This window comes from Crocodylus porosus, unplaced genomic scaffold (assembly GCF_001723895.1).
Source record: "Crocodylus porosus isolate Cpor-Errol unplaced genomic scaffold, CroPor_comp1, whole genome shotgun sequence".
NCBI lineage: Eukaryota > Metazoa > Chordata > Crocodylia > Crocodylidae > Crocodylus > Crocodylus porosus.
In genome coordinates this window covers 8,209,690-8,228,478 of record NW_017728915.1, presented here as the reverse complement: position 1 = coordinate 8,228,478, position 18,789 = coordinate 8,209,690, and positions in this window count along the sequence as shown.

The window sequence follows — 18,789 nt, the reverse complement described above, 5'->3', positions numbered from 1 at the left end:
TCCTGGACCCTCTCCATGTTGTCCACGTCCCTCCTGAAGTGCGGCGCCCAGAACTGGACACAGTACTCCAGCTGCAGCCTGACCAGTGCCGCATAGAGGGGGAGGATCACCTCCTTGGACCTGCTTGAGATGCATCTGTGGAGGCATGACAAGGTACTTGTCATTTCTTTGATCAGAGTTTCAGAGGCCACCTTGGGGGAATCCATCTCCCATTTAGTTTTAAGCTTCTTCTGAGAGGTTCTAAGAACATGTGGTTTTACCCATTGACTCCATTCTGCTCCCCAGTGGAAAAAATCTTCCAGCCATAAGGATCAGTCTTCTTCTTTAATTGAGAGTCCATCAAATTAACAGTTCAAGTTTTTTCCAGAACAGCCTTCCCAGTAGGGTCAGATGCAGTAAGTGATGGGGAAGTATTAATTACAGAGCAGAAAGGTGACCAGACACTTGCTGGAAAGATACTATTACCAGTAGCCTCATCCAACACCACACTTGATTCCAAGTCTGAAAAAGCACTGGTGCTGATGGGGCTTTTCATGGTATTTCTGCCTCTTAGCAATGAGACAAATAACTAGTCTTGAACTGTGCCAAGCAAATACAGCAGCAGTGTGGTTTGCAAAGGAAATCCAGCTCTTCCTCAGCTTCCCTTCCATTTCACTATGAGTCTGCAACAAGGTTCAGTAGCTTTGTTAGGCTGAAGCTGAAGTTGAACTCTGAAAGTTGATTTGCAGGAAGTATCTATCTGTTCTCTTTACTCCAACAAGCTGCAGAACAAGACTCTCTCAAGAAATTCCAAGGCCCTTTTTGCTAATGAATTATGTAACAAGCTCTACAAAATCCACTCTCATTTACTTTAATGCATGGAGGAGGTGTATTAAAAACACTGGCTCTAATTTTGCTTTGTTGGTGCTGTTAAATTAATTGCAGTTCACGAGGGAGAAGAATTCAGTCCCTTGGCTTAGACTTAACCTAAGATGATAATTAACAAGAGAGTAAAATGCTGGGCAAAGCAGAATGTCCGATTCCTTGTTGAGTAATTCATAGACGCAGTTTTGTTCTTTAAAATCTGAGTCTGGACATAAACATTTCCTATTGTTTTAATGAATGGATTGAAGGTATATGGCTTGATCCTCTGTTGGTGTCAATGGATGGAATTCTATCAACTTATCGGAATTTCATAGTACATGACAAGTTCATACAGGCTGCAAACTTGGGATGTACTGTGAAATGGTGTGCTCCTGATGGCCATTACGTGGCTCAAGGTATATTTTCTCAATAACTGCATATCCCATTTCTTCAGTAGCTAGAACACAGCATTTCCTTCTGCCCTCCTCTCCCCTTCACTTTCACCCCGACCCCAGCCAAAAGCCTTCCCTGCAAATTCAGTCTGAGAACTGATGGTTCTTACTATCCTGCTTATCACCAGTAATAAAGATAGTAATTTTTGCATATGATCCCAGATAGGCTGTAATGCTCTTCCAGAGCAGAAGCTGCCCTGTGGGACTAAAGGAAATAAGGTGCGAGTATCAGTTTAGTCAATAATACACACAGACCTAATTCTAAGCTTTTCATTTTATCAGGCACCCAGCTTCCAAAGCTTAACTCTTTGAAACTTCTCTGAAAAATCCTATTCCAAATACTCAAAGGAGGTGGCATTTTTACTGTCATGTTTCTCATGTTTCTGAAGAAAGATGCCCCTTAAAGAATCTTTCCCCGCTCCAGCAAAGTGGCCTTTTAGGGACAGGCATTACACATAAATCTGTTTAAGTAATCAGAAACCGGTTTAAACCTGTAACAGAACACTGGTTCAGTGCACATAAACCAGTGTCAAAATGGCTGAAACTGGTTTAAGATAAACCTGGTTGAATGTAGTATCAGACTTAACTGACTTAGGTCAAACCAGTTTATGCAATGTCTGTCCCTTAAACTTCTTGTTTTAAGTTAAATCGGAGTCCCACAGCATCCCAGATGCTTTGCTGGGCTGGGCTAGGCTGTGACCTCTGCTCCAGAGAACAGGCTGGTCCCACCCCTTTCCTCCCTAGCCAGAGCTCTGGGGGAGATCAAAGGCACAGCAGGGTCTACTTGGTTTCCCTCACTGCTTGCTGCTCAAGCAGGGATTCCCCCCTCCCTCCCTCCCATAGCACAGACCCCAGTCCCACGGACCCTAGGCATGTGGTATGCTAACTAATGCTGAGGTGTCTGTGTGTGTGTCTCCAGTTTCACTGGGATAGGCAGACAGGACAGTATCAGCTTAGGGCTTTTTGGAGCTAATCAACAGGCTGGGGTTTGGCAACACTCCCACCCCTTGAGCAGCCAGAATTCATTCATTACACACAGGTAATGTTCCCTCTAAGGAGTAGTGGTCCATGAGTGTGTCGCTTTGATCCATGAGCTCACCACTTCGGTCCTGCCTCCCCCTTTCGGTGTGGCATGGGACGCTTACCAAAGGTAAGCTCCTCACTCCTCACCTGGGGCAGGCAGTGGGGACTGGGGGGCCTGGAGGCTAGTGCAGAAACTGCTCCACTCCCCCACCCAGCCCTGATGTTACGTGCCTCCTCGCTCCCGAAGGTGATGTGGGGGGTGGAGCAGTTCCCCAGAGCCAGCAGAGCCCGTGCCAGCCCCCACCCCAGCCTCCATCCCTGCATTGCCTCATCTCAGGGAGAAGCCATTGCCTGCCCTGAGTGAGGCTCTGTCAGCTCTGGGGAACTGCTCCATGGGTTCCACCAGCTCTGGGGAAGTGCTCCACTCCCCAGCCCTGATGCCATGTACCTCCACACTCCCTGAGGTGATGCAGGGGAGTGGAGCAGTTCCCCAGAGCCGGCGGAGCCTGTGCCAAACCCCTGCCTCTGCCTTGCCTCGGGAAGGAGCTTACTTTTAGTAAGTGTCCCACGCTGCAGCCCAGCTCCTCTCCTGCTGGGTGCAAGGCCTGAAAAAGTTGGTGCGTGGCCAGACTTTTACTTGTGTGTGGCCACGCATGTGCGCACCTTAGGGGGAACCTTGCACATAGGCTAACTGAAGGCAGTATTCTGAAGGATAGCCAACATGGCTTCATTATGGGCAGGTCATACCAGACCAACCTCATTTCCTTCTATGATCAGGTAACTCACCACCTGGATAGGGGAAATAAGGCAGATGTCATATACTTGGATTTCAAAAAGGCCTTTGACCTAGTCTCCCATGATGTCTTCCTGGTTAAATTGGGAGAATACAGCCTTGACTACTTTACAGTTCAGTGGCTAGGCAACTGGCTTCATGATAGGACCCAAAGGGTATTGATTGATGGAATTGAGTAATTATGGTGGAAGGTGACCAGTGGCACCCCTGGGGGCTCAGTACTCGTACCAGTGCTCTTCAACATGTTCATCAATGATTTGGACTTGTGTATTACAAGCAAACTGGCAAAGTTCATTGACGGCACCAAACTACAGGGGAGCATGATCGTTCTCAAAGACAGGCTGGCAATACAGGCTGACCTGGACAGGCTTGTGAGGCGAGCAGACTTCAACCTGATGTCGTTTAATAAAGAGAAATGTAAAGTGTTCCACCTGGAAAGAAATAATCTACAACACACTTACAGGCTCAGCTTGCCAGCACCACAACTGAATAAGACCTGGGTGTCATGATTGACAACAAAATGAAAATGAGCCACCAATGCATTGCTGTGGCTAGCAGAGTTAATCAAACACTGGCATGAGTCTTCCAAGGCAAAGGATGTCATCCTTCCAAGGCTCTACTTGGCCTTGGTGAGACCACAACTGGAGTACTGGGTCCAGTTCTGAATGCAGCACTTCAGGAAGGATGTGGAGAAGCTCAAGAGTGTCCAAAGGATGGCCTGATTAGAGGGCTAGAGACCAGATCATATGAGGAGAGGCTGAAAGACTTGGGACCAGGGTTTCCTGAACATGTCCTCTTTTTTGGCCCCCTGTCCTTATGTCCAGGGTTTTTTAAAAAATGAGAGCAAATGTCCAGGTTTTTGCTCTTCCGCTCCTTTCCCAGGCTGGCTGCTTGGACTGGGAGCTGCAGGCAAGGTGATTGGCTGTCAGGGGTCACATGCTCCGCACATGGGCCCCAGCAAGCCACACCCAGGTAAAGAGACACTGTATGTGTGTGTCTGTGTAACTCAGAACCTGCTTGTTTAGCCCTGCCCCTGCTGGACATCAATGACACTAGAGGTAAGAATCAGCACCATGACTGTCAGACCCAATTTTGTTTTTTTGTTGCTTCAAGGCTGAAGTCAGCATTACTCTTAGCAGTGTATGTAGGTTCTTTGGGCACTTTGGAGAGTAGTGAGTGCTTTCAAAGATTGTCTGCTTGATGTTCATCTCTGTAACCCTCATTTTGCCTCTCTGGCCGCACTCCTAGCCTCACTTCTGCATTTGTGGTTCCCCAAAAATTGGTTGGGACCTAGCCATGAACCCCCAACCTCAGACAAAGGGGAAAGGACTTTTAGAACAGGCTTGGGGCCATCCATACCAGAATGCATCCAAGTAGCATATACCTTTCACAACAAAGGAAGCTGGGATCAAACAGACCATCAGTCTCTTCAATACACCAGAACTGGTACTTCCTGTGCTCTGAGTGAGACAGGAGGTCCTGAGGAACCCCTCCCCCCCACCTCTCGAAAACAAGCAGTATCTCATCAGGGGGATACTACCTCATTTTTCCCCCAGCCCTCCTTGTTCTCAGAAAAAGCTGAACTATTTTGACTTGAAGTGGAGGAAAGGAGTGATCCTCAGGAGACAACTTAGGAAACTTCAGCCTGGATAGTTAATGTATAGCAAAGTTATAAGGAACTAGACACAGGGTCTTATAATGGGGAGTGTGCAGCAACCTTAATAACAACAGTTCTAACAATTCCCCATAGTTTTAAGGATTGTAATTAAGCAGGAAAAGCAAAACCAGCACTTTGAATTCCTGTTGTAGCAAGTTTAGCATTACAGGAAGAAATCTTAGCTTTTTTTCTTTACTATAATTAGTTTAAACAGCAAATTTAAATAATAAAATGACAATCGCACCCAGCTCTTTCATAGTGCTGTTCATCATCAACATCTCAAAGTGCTTTACCACACAGGTCAGAACTACTATCCCCAGTTCTGAGATGGGGAAACTGAAGAAGAGAGAAAAAAAATAGCTCAGCCAAGGTCACACAACAAGCCAGCAGCAGAGCTAGGATTACAACTCAGGACACTTAAGTCCCTTGTCTAGTGCTCAGTTCACTAGCCAACACAGACAACCTCCTAGTTAAGAACCTCGTTTCTGTTTCAGCATTAATTTTTTGTTTGTTTGATCTGTTCTCATACACCTCAGAAAACAAATCAGAGGCAAGGGACAGACATTCAAAAAGCCCAAGCCTCAATTGATTCAATCTTTGTAGGTTAGTCTAACCTGTCTAGATTGAATCAGTTTGCAACTGCACAGACATCCTCTGGATGGAGGAAATGCAGGTACATGCCTGCAGTGGCTCAGGCCAGAAGCTGGGGGGCGGGGGGCAGGTGATACTTGACCAGCCCCCTCTTCCCTTTAACAGTGCTGAGCTGAAGGGGTGCATGGCCAGGCCCCAGCAGGATGCTCTGATTAGGAAGGGGTTTGAGCCCCCACCCTGCCTGCACAATCCCAGACTTTTCCCCACTTGCTGCTCAAGAGGCAGGAGTGTGGCCGGAACCTAGCCCTGGGCTGGCTCTCTGAGGCAAAGGGGAGCATGTGAAGTGCACGCATCTGTTGATGATCCTAAGCTTTTCAATCTCCCTCTCCCTGCTTCTTCATACTTAAACCAAGAAGTGGTCTGGGACAGACATTGCATAAACCGGTTTGACCCAAATCAGTTAAGTCTGATACTACATTCAACCAGGTTTATCTTAAACCAGTGCGTCCATCTAGTTTGACATAGGCACTCTTTAGCAGCCTTGAAGTGCACGCCCAGTCCAGGCCTCAGGGCATGTCCTTGAGACTTAGGTGTTGGGCTGCATTCAACTCCGAGGGAGGCCCCAACACTCGCCTGCCGTGACTTGATCTTCTGTTCAGTAGTGGGACTCTCCCTCGCGGAAACTCATGGACCGGGCACTGCCCTTTCTGAGTGTTCTTGGGCTTCCACCTCCGCTCCAGCCATACACCAGCCTTCAGGATGACCAGGTGATGGGTCGCTGGCTTGTCTCTTTGATGCTCGCTCCTGTTCTTGTTCTCTCTGGCCTGTTCCTCAGTGTCTTTCTTCACCCCTCTACAGGGTATGGGACTGGCCCTGTCTCAACTTCCGCCTTGGCCCTATCTCTGAGCCGTCGGGTTTTCTGAGGCGGCCTCTACCCTTCTTCTTGACCCTTCAGGTCAATTGGGGATGCTTCCCCAGTTCGGGCTCTGGGTGCCCTACGAGGCACCAATATCAACTAAGAAATCAAAGAAAAAAAAAAGGAGAAAAAGAAACAGCAGGGGTTTGGGCACAGCCTGCCCCACACATGGGTCCAGGGTCTGTGGTCGTCAGGATCCCTCAACGCTGGCCTCCTTGATCCGGCTGTCCTTTTGAGCCGGGCATTTACCTTTTTAAGAGGGTCAGGATCCTTCTGGTGGGCCCCCATCCGGACTCCTGCAGCTTCCCTTCTCTGGTGGTCCTGCAGTCTGGGGGACAGCTTCTCCACCTATCCCTGGTTCTGATGCCCTCCTCTTTGTCTCCCCACCGCCGGCTTTTAAATCCACCGGGCAGCGGTTTTTGATGATGTCATCCACCAGCGTTGCTCCCAGCTGCAAATAAAAATGGCTGATGAACTGCACTGACAGCACAGTTTTTCCTGCTGCAGGTAAGTCAGCCTCCTCCTTAGGGCTTTTGGTTTTCTTTTTCTGGGAGCTTATCCCAGACTCAGGTCCCGCCATGGGAGGGGTTCTCAGGACCTCCATTTGCGTCCTGCTGGGAGAACCAGTTTCAGCCATTTTGAAACTGGTTTATGTGCACTGAACGTATGTTCTGTTACAGGTTTAAACCAGTTTCTGATCACTTAAACTGGGTTATGTGTAAAGTCTACCTCTATCCAGAGATGCTCTGCATGAGAGTTAGAATCCGATGGCATAGATCATGTCACAAGAACAGGTGCCAGCCAGGCTGTACAGGAAAGTAAACTATCAAGTGAAATAGAGCTCCCAGTATAGCAAAGATACTGTGGCTCATCACAAATGTTGAAATATTCAGGTGTAAATGGATTCATTTTTGAGTGAAAGGATTCCCTCCACACCCCTTTAGCAAAAAACTAAATAAAAATCACTTTCCAAGTAGAAGGAAAGGACAAAATAATTGAGCTGGATGGCACAAAGAAAAAATGTAGTGGTATGATTTCACTGTTAGTTATTTTTATATGAAATTTTGAGAGAGAAAATGGGATATTTCTCTGTTTTTGCAGAGTGCTAATTATAAATACCTTCCTAATCAGTTAGAGTGCTCATCTATGTGGGCACAAACCAAGCTGCATTAATGTAGGAAGATCTGTGTGCACATGATGCAACTCCTTAAACCGATTTAACTGGCAAATTGCTTTTGAGTTTTTATTTCTGTTGGAATCTGGAGTAACTTCACACAGGAGAACAATACATTGGGTTTCCATGCGTACATGTGATGCAATAAACTCTACACGTGTGCCTGAGACAGCAGCACTTGGCAGAAGGCTCAGGAGAGTCAGCCTTGGGCAGTTACATTAGATGGCAGAGAGGCTGGCTGGGGCACAAGAGGGCTAAAATGTACAGCCATGCAGCAGACAGCCCCTGCCCCAGCCAGCCCTTGCCACTGTCTACACATGTTTTGTTGCACTTACTCTGCCATAAGATAGTACTGTTCCTGACAGTAGTATCTTACAGTATAGTTAATTTACTGTGCCATAATACCAGTGCATGAGTAGACAATGACATTTTACTGTGGAGCTCATTAGAGAACACTGCAGTAAAATACATGTGTAGATGCATCCCATGCGTCTGTCCTCTAAAGTACTGTGGTGGTTGTCTAGCGGCTATCCCACACACTTTGTGCCCTGGCCCAAAAGGCTGCTCTATTTACCTAGATCAGTGGTCTCCAGCCTTTTAAAGTAGGAGATCACCTTTGGCATTTAAAAGTAACCCATGATCTACTATGTGCTGCTGCCATCCCCCCTCCCTGCCCTGCCCAGCAGGTAAATCTATGGGGAGGAAAGATCAAGGCAGAGGGAGAAAAAAATATTTGGGAGCAAACCTCCCCAACAGGTAAGTCCCACCTGACCAGGGTCCCACTCAGTTTGCCTTTGCTCCTGCCTCTGCAGCACTGTCCCTCACCATGGGGGTCTTTGATCTAGCCCCTGACCTTTGTCTCCCCCACAGACTGACCTGCTGGGCTGGGGCACACGTGTGCATGCATGCAGGCACTCAGCCCTCCACCCCAGCCTCGGATTGACTCCGAAAGGCTCTGAGAACTACCAGTGAATCGAGATTCACTGGTTGGTGGCCACTGACCTAGATGGTCCGATTTGTTCTGGAGTCATGTTGACTAGATGTAACCTCTACATGTGGCATGTAGCCAGGTATTACCTCTGTGTCTCCATTCTCCAGGGGGCAGCACACATCACTTTCTATCCTACTCCCTTAATGTTTCTCCTGGTTGTGCTTCCAGAAGGAACTGAGGAATGAGGTTTTGGATCTCCTTGCCCTCCATGGAAGGCAAAAGCACAAGAAGTTTTGGTGTTGAAACACAGAAACATTGTATTTAAGAGCATCACCATAGTAAGACCAGGTGAGATTAACAACTGGGTGCAGTGCTGTATCAAAAAGAAGGGTATGAAGGTGACTTAGAAGCAGGTTAATGGAATGCAGCAATATTCCATCCAGTTATCCAAAGACATTAGCACAGGATGTAAGTATTTATTGGCACTTTGTCTCAGGCATGCTGACAGACAGGAAGACACTGGGGACTACACAACTGATGATTGCTTCCACAAAAATGCACCTGACAGCCAGTGCATTTAATTTACAGGAGCCAGATCAAGACCTTACACAAATAGATTGGAATGTCTTAGGCCTCCATTCCTATTGCCAGTCAGTCTTATGCAGATTAATTGCATTCTGGATGGCACCATATTGCAGCATCAGATATTTGTTTGCCCTTATTATAAACAACTGGTATGCATTTTGCTCCACAACTGGAATCGTTTTTTATTCCTGGTATTGCCATCATGGGCAGATGGCAGATGGTGTCTTCTCTGTGCTTTTCTCCCTCCTTTTCCACATTACATCTTCTCTCTGCACGCTTAAATCAGCAAACACAGTCAACGTGAATGAAATAATTAACTTATCCACTTTATAACAGCTCTAACCCTCCAGGGCCAGTTAACTGTCCCACTCACAGTCTTTCCCAATTAATTCCATCTCCCTTTCCCCTAATCAAGCCAACTTTTCCCAGTGCCACATACTCAAAATGGCAGCCCAGCCATTATCAATCTGTTAGCTGGCTACAGTACAGTCTCATTGTTATGTCCCCTGCCTCTGCCCACCCAGCATGCCATGTTGACCTCACAACCATGACAGATACAAACAAAACAACATCACCAACCAACCAGCAGAAACAAGTGCACAATGTGTTTTTATCTCACAAGAAATTAAATCAACTAAATGCATGCATGTTGCAAATCTTAGCATGTGTTCTCTCATCTCTACAAATCTCAGCACAGTGGGTTTTTCCCCATAAAACATTAGCACATAATTTATCACTAAAAAAATCTTTAAAAGCATTTTTTAATCTGTAAGAAAATGATTAGGGTGTATTTTCCTCAGTCTACTAAAAAAACCACAGACTGAAGCCATAAGCAAGCTAAACATAAACAGCATGTTGCACAGCACTATTTACAAGGCTTCAACACTGAAATCCCTAATGCTTAAAACTCAAAAATCAAAACCTCATTTTTGTACAGCCAACTTTAAGCACATCTGCAGAGAATAAAATATCGAATATTAGGCATAGAAAGTACCGTAGTGGGGCTCTAATACAGGAGTGGGCAATTATTTTGGGCAGAGGGCCGCTTACCAAGTTTTGGCAAACCGTCAAGGGCTGCATGGGTAGCCCTGCTCCTTGACACGTGCCCTGCCCCCTGGTTGCCATCTTGGGGCCAAGCATCTGACTGGAAGTCCCTCCCTTTCCCCTGGAAGCACTCCTTTGGGAAAGAGGGTTTGCCATCTTAGGGAGAAAGAAAACAACTTACATACAAAAAATCAGACACCCATACTAATATATTTTAATTCAATTAAAAATATATTTTTGTCCTGATTTGTGGGTATTTGTGGTGTATATGCAAAAGTGATTGCATATGGGGGTTTGTGTGGATGTGTGTATGTGTGGGTATGGAAGCCATGTAGTGCAGAGTGGGTGGGCACAAAAGTGGGGAAAGCAGTGGGGGGGGAGGGAATGGAAGTGAGTGGGAGTGCAGGGCCTGCACCAATGTCCCAGGGTCAGCGCCAGCAGGGCCCAGTGTGGAGCACGGGGTAGGGGCTGGCAGGGGTCTGTGGAGCCATGTTTAACTGAACCAGCAGGGAGAGCAGGGAGTTGGTCCGCCTCCATAGAGTCCCTGCTGGCTGGGACCCCACAATTTCCCCCAAACCCATGCACCTATCTCCTTGAAACTTGGCAGGCTTTGTGGCCTCAGCAAGAGCTACCATCCCTGCAATTTTCACCCCACTGTGGCTCAACACACACGTGACATGAGTTTTGCTTTCAGGATTTTGAGGTGCAGTTTCCCAGAAACCCCTGCACCTATCACCTTGAAACTTGGCATGCGTCATGCTCTCAGCAGAGGCTACCATCCCATCAGGTTTCATTTGAATCAGCCAAAATACAACAAAGTTATAGATATTTCATTGATTCCCCATTATACCCTATAGCCAAACCTCCGAACCACTGAATCTTTTCCGAATCGATTCAGAAAGCCTGAAGCGTCTCGAGATTTGATTCAGATTCGTAGATTTGGCCTCTAAATCATCTGAACCATCTCCGAATCAGAATTGTGATCCAAAGCTTTGCACAGTCCTACTGGTTACGTGCCAGAGGGCCATGTTGTAGCACCCCCCACTTCTGACCTGAGCCACTGCAAGTATGTGGCTGAATTTTCTGAATCAAAAGTGAGAGTCTGTCCAGGTGTTTCTCACTTTTATCTCTGCAGTTTAGAGTAACCTGCAAGGACTAAATTGATTCAGCCTCAGGGTTTCTGACTGTCTGTACTTAGCTTTTGTGACATCCATGAGCAAAGCTCCATATCCAGTATATACAAGTCCATGACCAAATCTGGTTCCCACATTACAGTCACTGCATCTGAAAAATAAATATGGCTCCTACCATGACAGCAGAGAAGTGCTAGTTGGGGAGTGGGGTAGGAGATGATTATATTTTTTGGTTTTTACTGCAGGGAAACCACCAATAATGGGGTAGCAAAACTCTTTTTTGGCAAAAAATTCTATTCCTTTGAAGAGACATGTTTCCTTGAAAAATATTTTCAAAGAATTTTTTACAGGCAGCTTTATTATCAATTCCCTTAAAAAATATCTAGCATCATGTGTCCATGTACTCATCAAGTAGTCTTTCCAGCAGGATTTTTTATTTGATTTCTCTGTCTCCTAAACCCTCCCATGCCTTAGGGAAGAACATGAAAACAACACTGAGCAAAGAAAGCTACCGCTCAATCAGGTAATTCATTTACTGGTAGCAATGGACCTGTGTGTCAGTGAACCTTGCTAATTCTGTTTGACTTTTATAAGAGGAAAGGACAGACTTTCAGAGATTCAGTTTTTGTCACATGCTAAACAAATTAAATACAGGTAGAGATAACCTTGGTTTATTTCTTTTTGTGCATTTCCTACCAGGAGTGTTGTTTTTAGGCACCATCTGTAAGCCTCACAGAGTGCATTACTTCTCTTCAAGTTGGCCTTTGTCACCATCTCCATTAAGGACAAAAGCATATAGACTGGTGTCTTGTTCCTACATTGTGAACCTGGAAACTGAAAGGAGTTATATATATTCTTACTCACATGCTACAGCCCTCAATTTCTTACGCTTACCTACATTGGAGGTATTCCCATACCACACTATGGGAATCTATGCACCTCCCTGCTCCAAGGTAGTTTCACTATGATCCACAGCTGATTGGGACCACAACTCAAGTTGTTTGCTCTGGTAGGGATTGAATCACAATTGATAAGAGATGGTCTAACTACGTGGAACAACCAGACTTAGCTGGTGCCAGATGGCTATGTCATTAGCGGAGAGTGTTTTCATAGTGGATTGTGGCTCTGCCTTTGTCCCCAGGCCTGCGCTGTCACTGCCTCATGATCCTGATCCCTATCCCTGTCTCTGTCCACCCATCTCAGTCCTGGATGCTTTATCCTATCCACCTGACTGCATACCCTACCTGCATGGGTCCTAGCCAGTCTTTATGGAGACCCTACCTGCCTGCCCTGTCCAGTACCCCTGACAGTGGGTGCGGGGCAGATGGCCAGAGGTGCCCAGGCAGCAGCAGCTGGAAGGAGTCACTGCTGGGGCTGCCAGGAAATGAAGTCTGGCCACATACGCCACGGCCTAGACTGGGTGGGGCTGAGCGACCCATTGCAAGCTGGACAAATTGCCTTGGTGGGTTGAATCCAGTCCACGGGTTGTATTTTGCCCAACCCTGTACTGGACCATTAACAGGAATCATTGCACAGATCTGTCAAACTCTACTAGCAGCCAATGACAGCCATACAGAGATTAAGTCAGGGTAAAAACAGGTTAGGTTTATCCCAGGTCTGATTGTCCTGGACTTTGACTTGCAACAAAACAGGTGCAGAGGTAGGTTGGGGGCAGGAGGGACAGTCATTTATACACAGTTGGAATGGAAATTAACTAGAGTTAGTCCTATTATCTGGGAAAAAAGTTTCTTTGATACTTCACAGGTACTTAAAGTGGGACAATGGGTGTGTAAATCTGTAGAATTCCAAAATAAAAGGTTTTGCTTTGGAGAAAGCCTCAGTTTTCCTCATTGCTGCTATATTTCCAACACTTCTAGAAGGTATTCAGTACTATATTGGGTTTGTTTGGAATTGTCTATACAGTATTCCACTCAACTCCCATTTCCTACACTGCATCAACTGCCTTTGGCTGGGTCCGCATGGAAGAAAGATAACTTTCTCTATCCTTTTTTATACCATTCCCTCTAGCAGACTGTTTCAGCTTCTTTGCCAGCTGGTTACTGACCTTTTGAAGATCTCACACTGGAGGATAGCTAGCTGAAGGCTGGAGAGTATACACATCTGAGGTTCAATTTATTCTCACTCCAACACCTGGCCATAAGGTAGAGTCACTAATACATCCAGAATAGGATTAAAAAATAAAAGCTTTTGTATTTCTTAGCTAAATTCTTTGCTCTGAAAGCCAGGCAAAACCTACACAAGCACTCACTGGTGGCCAACCCAGAAGGCACAGGTTCTCTGCATTTCACTATTAAAAGCTTCAGATTTTTGACTAATCATATGCAATCCAAGGTGAAGGAATACAGACGGAAAGGCAGTCATCGACTATTATGGTATCCCACCTCCCTGAAGCAGCTGGGATCTTTTGATCCCCACCAGGAATTAAAGCAACACACAGGGCTGGCAACTGTTAAGTGTGCAACCTGCCCTGGTCATGTCCCTCTCACCAGGAAGCAGAGGAAAGAGATGGGGACTCTGTGTCAGAGAGGGGAATCTTTAGCTGGTTATTTAAAAGGCAGCCTTAGGGCCTTTTTGTTCCACTGAACTAGAGGGAGCCTAAAGTCACAGCATCTGATCCACAGCATTCACCTGCTGTCTCGATAATAGTTTGAAAGAGGATATAATGAAAGGATGCAGCACAATGACTGTAACATAAAACGGCTGGATGTCTAAGTGGTCTAGTCAGTGCCAAACCTCCAGCACACACTTGCCACACACCTGCTGCAATATAGGTCATGCAGTTTTCCATCAGTATGGGTAGTATAGCTAATACTGCAGTCTGTCGTGCTCTCTCAAGTACCAGTTACAGATATAACAGTGGCATGGAGCTGCCAAGAAGCAGAGTAAGCTATCCCTTGCCAAGCTCCATGCTACTGCAACTAAACAACAACCCATACCCAAGCTTGAGCATTTAAAATGACCTGAGATACCCCTACACTATGCTGAGGTCCATGATATGGACAACCTAGAGCTTCAGTGACTGAGCTATTCAGCCACCCACACCATGTGAAGAACAGTGGGACCACTTAGGATGCCCCATAGTATTTCCAAGACTCATCACATCTGTAACAGGCCCCTGTAATGCACGCATGCAGCATAGCAGGGTAGGATTGTGCTCACTCACCCACATGTGGTGCTGTATAAGGAAAAGTGCAGTGCAGCAGGGTGGGGGAAAGCCTGCCTATGTGCATGCATGGAGTGTAGCCAAGGGAGTCAAGGGGGGGAAGGGCTCCCACCCCTCCTGCTAATGCAGCCCCCACTGGTACAGCCCCCGGCTGCTTAGACGATGGACAGCCCTGTTTAAGAGGACTAAAGTTTTGAAAGAAGCACATTAGTGATCGTATTTATTATGACACATTAAATACCAGAGAATCATGGGAATCTGTTGTGCTAAGCCAGTGCTTCTCAAACTTTTCAGCCTCAAGGCCCACTCCATAACTTTTCTGAATTTTGCAGCACCCTAGCTGAGAATCACAGAGCTACAATCTACATTTAGAAAAGACATGGAGTGGTGCCTGGAGAATAAGAAAGTTAAGAACCACTGACTGAGCAGGTGCCAGATGAGTAGATTGGGTGATACCTAACCTGGTTTGTATCTGAGGGTGGCAAGAGCAGTCCCCACTGCTGAGGCTGCTCCTGCAAGGTTTCACACACCAGAAACTACCCTCTCTTGCCAATCCTGGAGGCACAGGATGAGCAGAGGGGACAATCCAGGCGGCACACCTACTCCACATCTACCCAGCTGCCCACCTGTAACACAGCTTATTACTGGAAGCATGAGGGGCAGCTGGCATAGGGATTGCTAGGGGGTGGGAGGAGGGCAGAGGAGCGCAGTAGCTGTGGCAGTTACTAATGGAGTAGCCCAAAGTGTGCTGAGTAGCTAGGGTGGGTGCTGGGCACTGGACTGGGAAAATAGAACGTTTACCTTCTTACACAGGAGACCAGCAGTGCAGCACCCCAGGGTGCTCCCGGAGCCTGGCTGAGAATCACTGTGTTAAGCACTGAACACAGACAAGCAATAGATTCTAGTTTCTTTATAAAGAGACTGCAATGGGGCCAAGAAGGAATCACATGCAGATCAAATTTAAATAGAAACAGGTGTGATCACAATTGAGCACCAGCCAATTTAGGTTTTGTGACTATCAAGTGTGTCATAGGTACTCATACATGCATGTACCTTTTGCCCCTCAAAATATCACCCCCCTCCTCCATTGGGGTTTACGTCTTAAGTGGGGGAAGCTGATTTCAACCTGGAAGAAAAGTGCCCCACTTTGATTCCTGCTTGCAATAGCAGGGGCATTTCTGTTCAGGCAGCTGAGGGAGTCAGTTGACTTAATGGCTTATTGTTCTTCATTCCACAGGTGTTAATGATTAGCTCCCTGTTTTTAATGGCCTTGCTGTTCTACTAATGAAGCCAACCTTTTTTCTGGATTGTTTCTTACTTTTAGCTACTCCTGATCTCTTTCCTCCTATTTCACAGCTTGGAAACTGTTTTTAGCTTGTTTCAAAATCATAGCTCCACCAATGGAGACCAGTATTCAGCAGCAGCTAGGGTTTCAGCTTTTCATTAAGCAGGAAAGGCAGGGTGAGTCAACTGAAGATTAGCCTCAGTCCCTGCTCTATGCAACCATAACTATGGGGAAAAAATTTCTTCATTCTGCCTTCCCAAAACAAGACACATCTCATTTGGGTATGTGTGGTATGTGAGAAAATATGGTGTCCTTAAGCACTACACGCCTCCAGCCATACACCAACAGAACAAGTATTTAAGTTGAACAAAGAAACGCATTTCCCTGAATAACTAGCCTCTTCACTCACTTGCTGCCTTTTAAACCGTTCTTTCCACAAAAGTCAGAGAAGCAGAGGCACATTGTACCGCAAAGATCCTAGACTTCTTTCTTCCACTCTCCATTAAATTGAGGCCTGTACCAAAAGAGAGAGGAGTAAGCAGAAGGGAATAAACCAGCCTGGTTGTCACTGAGGATACAATTTGTCAATTCATATATTTCACAGATTTTTAGGGTCAGAAGGAACCTGAGTAGATCATCAAGTCTGACCCCCTGCCCTGGGCAGGAAAGAGCGCTGGGGTCAGATGAACCCAGCCAGGTGCTTGTCCAGTCTCCTCTTAAAGCCCTCCAAGGTAGGGGAGAGCACCACCTCCCTTGGAAGCCCATTCCAGATTCTGGTAACCCTTACCTTAAAGAAGTTCTTCCTGATGTCCAATCTAAATCAGCTGTCTGTCAGTTTGTGGCCATTGTTTCTTGTCACCCCGAGGGGTGCCCCGGTAAACAGAGTATCTTTGATTCCTTGCTGCTTTCTCCTCCCCCACCAATGAATTTGTAGATGGCCACAAGAATCACCTCTTAGCTTTCTGTTGTGGAGGCTGAAGAGATCCAGGTTCCTCAATCTCTCCTTGTAGGGCCTTACTTGTAGGCCCCTCATTATGAGTAACCTTCCTCTGGACCTTCTCAAGGTTATTCACATCCCTTTTGAAGTGCAGTGCCCAGAACTGGATGCAGTACTCCAGCTGCATCTTACCCATGTCACATAAAGGGGAAGTATCACCTCCTTAGACCTGTTCATGATGCACCTGCTAATGCACGATAGAGCGCAGTTAGCTTTACTTATCACTTTGTCACATTCACGACTCATGTTCATCTTGGAGTCTACTATGACTCCAAGATCCCATTCTGCTGCTGTGCTGCTTAGAAGGTCATCCCCCAGTCTGTATGTGTGTCGGTGAGGTCAGGGGTGGGCAATTATTTCAGGTGAAGGGACACTTACCGAGTTTTGGCAAGCTATTGAGGGCTGCATGAGTAGCCCAGTCACTTGATAGGTGCCCCGTTCCCTGGTTGCCATTCTGAGGCAGGGCACCTGTCAAGTGATGCCCTTAAATCTCTGACCTTTGCCACTGGATGTCGCTCTCATTGCCCCTGGAAGTACTCCTTTGGGGAAGAGGATATGCCATCTTAGGGGGAAAAAAACAAATTACATACTAAAAATCAAAACACCCATAATAGTATATTTAAATTTAATTAAAAACAATACTTTTGTCCTGATTTGTGGGCGTTTGTGGTGTATATGCAGAAGTGATTGCATATGGGGGTTTGTGGGACTGTGTGGATTGGTGTGTGTGGTGGGTATGGAAGCCATGTATAGTACAAAGTGGGCAGGCAGGAAAGTGGGGAAAGTAGTAGGGGCAGGGGGAGAAAGGAAGCAAGTGAGAACACAGGGCCTGCACTAATGTCCCAGAGCAGGGTGGTAGGAGCGTGGGGTGGGGGCTTGCAGGGGTCTGTGGAGCCAGGGTGGGCTGCACCAGCAGGGAGAGGGGGAGCTGCCACAGAGCCCCTGGCAGCGCGCTTCTGCCGCCCTGGTCTGGGCCCTACTGGCACTGGCCCCGGGACACTGGCACAGGCCCCGCACTCCTGCCCGGCTGCCACTGCCCGCTCACTCCCTGTGTCTCTGCCCCAGCCTTGCGGTCCTGACCCTGCGCTCACCAGTGCGAAACACCCCGGTGCTCAGCGTGGGGGAAAGTGCTCCCCTCGTGGCCGGCGCCCCATGCTGCAGCTGCTCAGAGCCGGCAGGGGCTCTCCTGCCTCCCCACCGTGTCACCGTCGCCCCACACGACAGTGGTGGCAATGGAGAGCAGGCACAGGCAGCCGCGCGTGGGCTCGGGGAGGCTGTGGCACAGGGCATCGGCGGGGGGGGGAGGAGGGGCCGCTTTTCCCCCATGCTGAGCACCAGCTCGTAACCCACTGCTGCTGCTGGCATGGGCCCCACGCCAACTCTGGGCTCGCCCGTCGGGGCTCAGCCATGGCAGCAGCAGCTCAGCAGAAGCTGCTGCTCGGCATTGAGCAAAGCGCTCGTCCCCACTCACTGCTTCACCCACCCAGAGCCCGCGCCACACTAGGCTGTGGTGCGGCTGCTCCGCTGCTTGCCTCTGCTGCTCAGTGGCTCTTCCATATGGCCACTACTGCCAGCCCACACCCCACACTCCCACTGTCCCACTATGGGCCCCACCAGTGCTGACCCCGGGACATCTGTTAGGGTAACAATATGGATTTTGGATGTTGGGGTAACAATATGAACTTTGGGCAGTACTGAGTGTGCAGCTGAATGAAGGTTTTTTTCCTGTCTCAGCAAAAGCTGTTGGTTCCAAGGCTAGCTGATATATTAAAACCAGCTAACTTACCCAATGCTTAAGTAAGCGGATTCTTGACAAAAGGGTAGGGTGCAAAGTGCATGATGTGTTAAGCAACTAGTGTTAGGGGACAAAAACAGAGATACAGCCTTGGAGATAGGGAAGTCAGCAAGAAAACCAGCAAGAACCAGCAAGAACCTGCAAAGTGACTAAAAGAAGATAGGGGTCAAAGAGTTACACATGTGCTCTTAGCAGAGAGGCATGTAAATGAATAAAATGCATAGGCAATACCATGCTAAGGAAGCAAACAGTAAACAGAGGTGGAGCTTGAGATGGGAGGAGAAATGGGTGGAACCAAAGGTGGGATGAGGGTGGAATAAATTTCATAGACATTAGGGCTGGAAGGGACCTCGGGAGATCATCGAGTCCAGCCCCCTGCCCAAAGG